This window comes from Bubalus kerabau, chromosome 1 (assembly GCF_029407905.1).
Source record: "Bubalus kerabau isolate K-KA32 ecotype Philippines breed swamp buffalo chromosome 1, PCC_UOA_SB_1v2, whole genome shotgun sequence".
NCBI lineage: Eukaryota > Metazoa > Chordata > Mammalia > Artiodactyla > Bovidae > Bubalus > Bubalus kerabau.
Window position 1 is genome coordinate 220,107,225 of NC_073624.1, and position 6,129 is coordinate 220,113,353.

The 6,129-nt window shown below is 40.0% G+C and overlaps 1 non-coding gene and 1 pseudogene across 1 annotated transcript; both read left to right on the forward strand.

The window, feature by feature from the left end:
* Nucleotides 1-382: 382 nt before the first annotated feature.
* Nucleotides 383-487, forward strand: LOC129642525 (U6 spliceosomal RNA). Its single transcript, XR_008709792.1, has one exon. It is a non-coding gene; the product is annotated as a U6 spliceosomal RNA (small nuclear RNA).
* A 1,001-nt stretch (nucleotides 488-1,488) lies between these two features.
* On the forward strand, nucleotides 1,489-1,826 carry LOC129642226 (mitochondrial import inner membrane translocase subunit TIM14-like; annotated as a pseudogene).
* Nucleotides 1,827-6,129: the final 4,303 nt, after the last annotated feature.

The following is a 6,129-nucleotide window of genomic DNA, read 5'->3' on the forward strand; positions in this document are numbered from 1 at the left end:
TTAAGAGTACACATGATCTTTGACTTGAGCGACTTCACTTTGCTCTTTGAATTAATTATACTTCTAGGAATCTCTCCTAGAATATGCTCATATGTGTGTACAAATATGCATGCAGAACCATATTTACTGCAGAGTGTTTGTACCAACAAAGAGTAGTAAGAATTGCTTAAGTATTATAGAATAGTCATATAATAGAATACTATGAATCCATTAAATGATAAACAATTATTAATCAGATAGCAACTACATGCTCAGAACCTTATTGAATGCTGAAGGAGAATAAAAAGAACTATATGTCATGATTTTTATCCTGGAGGAGTTTATGACTTGGTTGAGAAGGGTCCAAGATGCAAAGATCCCCAGCTTAAAATTGTATGTCTTCGTGCTCACTTCAGCAGCATATATACTAAAACTGAAAGGCTACAGAGATTAGCATGGCCCCCTGGGCAAGGATGACATGCAAATTCATGAAGTGTTCCATATTTTTTTAAAAATAGAAGAATAAAATGAAAAAAAAAATGTCTGCTACATGAGTCAACTTTTTGGTTTGTGTTCTTGAAGAAGAATCTTCTGGACAAGAGGATGGCAAACTACAGCCCATCAGCCAAATCCAACTCCTTGCCTATTTTTGTAAACAAAATTTAATTAGAACACAGACATGCCCATTCATTTATCTATTGTCTAGTTTACTTTCCTTTTATAAAAAAAATGCTTATTTATTTATCTGGGTGCAGCGAAGTGCTGGGTCTTAGTTTCGGCACTGGGGATCTTGAATCTTTGTTGCAGCACGCGGGATTTTGAGTGGTGGCATGTGAACTCTTAGTTATGGCATGTGGGATCTAGTTCTCCAACCAGAGATGGAACCCAGGCCCCCTGCATTGGGAGCATGGAGTCTTAGCCACTGGACCACCAGAGAAAGTCCCTAGGCTACTTTCTTTATACAGGGCTGAACAGTTGTAACAAAGATCTTATACCCCACAAAGCCAAAAATATTTACTAACTGGTCCTTTACAGGAAAAGTTTAATCCTCTTGTAGGCCTTAAAAAAAAAAAAAAAAACTTCTTAAAAAAGGGGTTGGTGGTGCCCTGTGACTACCTAGAGGGATGGGGGGTAGTTGGAGATAGGTTCAAGAGGGAGGGGACATATGTGTACTTATAGTTGATTCACGTTATTGTGTGGCAGAAACCAACGCAACACTGTAAAGCAATTATCCTCCAATTAAAAATAAATTAAAAAAAAAGCCCAAGATTCACTGGAAAAAAAATGGATTGGAATTAAGGATGGTGGTTTGAAAATATGTCCTTAAATTCTTTTATATGTTTTCCTTTACTAGATGAAGCTGAATCCCTGGGGCACCCATGTGTGGGCAATTTGTGCTTGCTGGTGGTGGCCACGTTGCTTTCTGATAGAGGTGTGGAATTGGTGGCTGTGGCCTCTGGCTGGAATGAACCACAGTCTCTGAGGAAGCAGGGGAGCTGAGCTGGAACTATGGCCAATATAGTGGTAGCAGTTAGACTGACCATTGTGCAGGTCGTTATGTTTTGCAAGCCGTGACGCATATGGACTCTCAAGTAAAACAGATTTTTCACAATCTATCCAAGTCTGCCTTCACTAGTGACCATTACAGAGATGAGTTTGAATGCAAAGTGACAAAATGGGAAGCAGCATTAATACTAGGTTTAAGTTCTACTGCCAATAAAGAAAAAATAAGAGATGCTCATCGATGAATTGTGCATTTAAATCACCCAGACAAGACAGGATCTCCTTAGATAGCAGTCAAAATCAATGAAGCTAAAGATTTACTAGAAGCTCAAGCTAGAAAATGAAGTAAATGTATGATGAATTTTAAGTTCTTATTCATTTGTGTACGTGGGTACCAGCTTTTTATCATAAAATACCTCAAAGCTCCAAAAAATAAATAACTAAAAATAAAAGATGAAGCTTAATTTTCTTCTGAGTATGGACTGAACTTAGTAACTTCCTTCTAATAAATAGAATAATATGCAAATAAGGGTGTGTGAATCCTGACACTAGATCATAAAAGATGTTACAGTCTTCTCCTTGCCCTCAGATCACTTGTTGGAAGAAAGTTGATTGCTATGTTGTGAGGACACTCAAGTAACCCTGTGCAGAGGTCCACATGGTAAGGAACTGATACCTCCTGCCAGCAACTAGCAAGGAACTGGGCCTTCTACTAATGGCCACGTGAGGAAACCCTCTTGGAAGCTCCAGCCTTCAGCTCCAGTCAAGCCTTCAGATTGCTGGAGTCTTGGCTGACGTCTTAACTGCAACTTCATGAGAAACCCTGACTCAGAACCACCCTGTTAAAACCACTCCTGAATTCCTGACCCACAGATAACTGGGAAATAATATCTCTTGCCTTAACCTGCTGAATTTTGGGGTAATTTGTTATTTGACAATAAATAACTAATACAAACTGAAGGCTATAGATGCTCTAGAGCAGCAGGTCTGCAAACTCTCTGGAAGGGCCAGACAGTCAATATTTTAGGCTTTTGAACCATCTGGTCTCCATGGCAACTACCCCACTCTGCTGTCATAGCAGGAGGGCAGCCACACACAATAGGTAAACAAATGTGCATGGCTGTGTTCCAATAAAACTTTATTTACAAACACAGGCATCAGGGTTGTGGGCCATAGTTTGCCAGCCTCTGCTCTAGAGAATCAAATTTTAATGACATTAAGCAATGATTAGAAAGGAGTTGTAGAAGCTGGGGAATTTCTCAGCTGAAGGCTGCAAAACCAACTACCAAGGAAACCCCTGATTAGAAAAGGGTATGTGCACAATATGGTCACAATTCTTTTTTTATCTTTCCCTGTAAGTTTTTGCCAAGAGAAGAAAAATAAAATAATTGGAAGGGTGATGAGATTTTTTTTTCCCCCTAAGAAATTCTAGAATGAGGACTGAGCACCCACTAGGGAAGAGAATGAGAAAACTGAAAATAGGAGGAAACTGCTCTTATGGTCTTTTTGCCAAGCTGCTAAGACCTGTGAGCACCAGTGCCAAGGCTAGTGTTTTAAACATGCAAAGCAAGTTTGTTAATGATGGAAGATTATCTTTCATTAACACCTGGAAATAGGACAAGGAACTAAAATGTAGTTACTGTTAGTGGAAATTAAAAAGGGACCCAGACTTTACTTAAGTTTATTTTATACCATTTTGCTCCAAGTATATCACATTTTCTTCGTGGTCCTTAGGACTTAGAAATTGTTCAGGTCTGTAAACTTAGTAAACATAATATTATGAAAAAAAAAAAAAAACCTCATAACTTACTGGAATGATATGCTACCAATGTCTGTTAGAAGAAAGCCTGACTGGATCTTACCACCATAGTCAGAAGTCACTATTTTTAGTGGCAACTCCTCAAACTGCAGGGTCACCATGCAGTCATGCAATCCCAACCTATTATCATCACAGCTAAGATTTACTGAATTCCTACTAAACACCGGGTGCTGGGCAAAGCACATTATCTGCATTATTTCATTTAATCCTTTCAATAACCCTAAGGGGTTAGGTTTAGCATTATCCTCATCTTACAGATGAGAGAAAAACAACAACAACTGAGTGCAGTAACTTACACAAAGTCATTCAGTAATAAGTGGCAGAGTTAGAGTTTGAACCTGGCAAGTCAGCCTACAGAGCCCACAGCCTTGATCTACCCCTGCTGCAAACCCTGAGGAGAAAAGTTTAAGTGCAATATTGTGTGATAACTATGACCTCACATTTTCTTTCAAAGATGATCAGTTTGATTGGGTAAAGAGAATTCAAATGCGTTAAACAATTGAAAAACACTCTGACAAAACACAATAGTAACAATCATTCATTGCTTTTGGTAGAATAGCCTCTAATGGGGGGTTGGTTTCTAAATCAACAAGTAAGGAAAAAACTAAACATAGACAAATTACTCCAAAATGCCTTAAAATTGCTCATGAAGTACATTTTGATAGACACAGCTTTGTAAGGAAACAATAGATTCACCTCTCCCTTCCCATGCTCCCTCTGGGGTGTATCCACATTTAGAATGGCTAAGCTTTACCTTCAAAATGTAAATTCTCTCTCCTCTCTCTCTCTTCTTTCCTCCTTTCTTTCATTGTGTGTATTTTAATGTACATAATTTTAAAATATGTATGATGTTACTCCAGGCTTCCCAGATGGCTCTAGTAGTAAAGAACCCATCTGTCAATGCAGGAGACATAAGAGATGCGAGTTCAAACCCTTTGTTGGGAAGATCCCCTGGAGGAGGGCATGGCAACCCACTCCAGTATTCTTGCCTGGAGAATCCCACGGACAGAGGAGCCCGGCAGGCTACATAGAGTCCACAGGATTATAAAGATTCGGACACAACTGAAGCGACTTGTAATTGTAATTAGAGTATGATGTCAGTCTATTGTACAAACCTAGAATGGAGAAGGCAATGGCACCACTCCAGTACTCTTGCCTGGAAAATCCCATGGACTGAGGAGCCTGGAAGGCTGCAGTCCATGGGGTCGCTGAGGGTCGCACACAACTGAGCAACTTCACTTTCACTTTTTCACTTTTATGCATTGGAGAAGGAAATGGCAACCCACTCCAGTGTTCTTGCCTGGAGAATCCCAGGGACGGGGCATCCTGGTGGGCTGCCATCTATGGGGTCACACAGAGTCGGACACGACTGAAGTGACTCAGCAGCAGCAGAATGGAATATAAATGTGAAGGCCACCCGAAGTAAAGAAAAGTAATAATTTTTCTTTTATAAACACAGTATCTCAAGGATAGTCTAACATGCCAGTGTCATGGCATATACACACTCTCCATTCTTCTAAGAAAATCATCTTAGTCTACCCTGGGCATGGACATGATTCAAGCACAAGCAAATTTCTCACAAGAAGAGCAAATTTCTCTTTCATCCTAGTTGTCTAAAATTAGTACAAGAATTGAGGTGCTTTTTGAGATGACAGAACTTGGAAAGCTGAGACCAAGAAATTTAGGAGATGGTGCTTGGAAAAAGAAACATGAAGCAAACAAGAGGAGAGGAAAGGACAATAAAGAATGCTCTGCCAGGGAACTCATTTCAGAGAAAGAAGGCAAACAGGGCAGGTGGAGTGAGAAAAAGCTCTCTGCAAAATCCAGCACATCATGCATATTCCCAGGTCTCATTATATTGAGCCAAGTCCAGAAAGGAGCTTATTCGCAAACAATTGTCATAAAGTTTAAAAAGAAGAGGAGAGATTGAAACAAGGCTATAACTAGAGCAGGGTGAGTGACACTAAAAGATGATGCTGTGAAAGTGCTGCACTCAACATGCCAGCAAATTTGGAAAACTCGGCAGTGACCACCGGACTGGAAAAGGTCAGTTTTCATTCCAATCCCAAAGAAAGGCAATGCCAAAGAATGCTCCAACTGCCGCACAATTGCACTCATCTCACACACTAGTAAAGTAATGCTCAAAATTCTCCAACTCAGGCTTCACCAGTATGTGAACTGTGAACTTCCAGATATTCAAGCTGAGTTTAGAAAAGGCAGAGGAACCAGAGATCAAATTGCCAACATCTGTTGGATCATTGAAAAAGCAAGGGCATTCCAGAAAAACATCTATTTCTGTTTTATTGACTATGCCAAAGCCTTTGATTGTGTGGACCACAACAAACAGTGGAAAATTTTTTAAGAGACGGGAATACCAGACCTCCTGACCTGCCTCTTGAGAAATCTGTATGCAGGTCAGAAAGAACAATGGACTGGTTCCAAATAGGAAAAGGAGTGTGTCAAGGCTGTATATTGTCATCCTGCTTATTTAACTTATATGCAGAGTACATCATGAGAAATGCTGGGTGGATGAAGCACAAGCTGGAATCAAGATTGCCAGGAGAAATATCAATAACCTCAGATATGGAGAAGACACCACCCTTATGGCAGAAAGTGAAGAAGAACTAAAGAGCCTCTTGATAAAAGTGAAAGAGGAGAGTGAAAAAGTTGGCTTAAAGCTCAACATTCAGAAAACTAAAATCATGGCATCTGGTCCCATCACTTCATGGCAAATAGATCAGGAAACAGTGGAAACAGTGAGGGACTTTATTTTGGGGGAGCTCCAAAGTCACTGCAGATGGTGACTGCAGCCATGAAATTAAAAGATG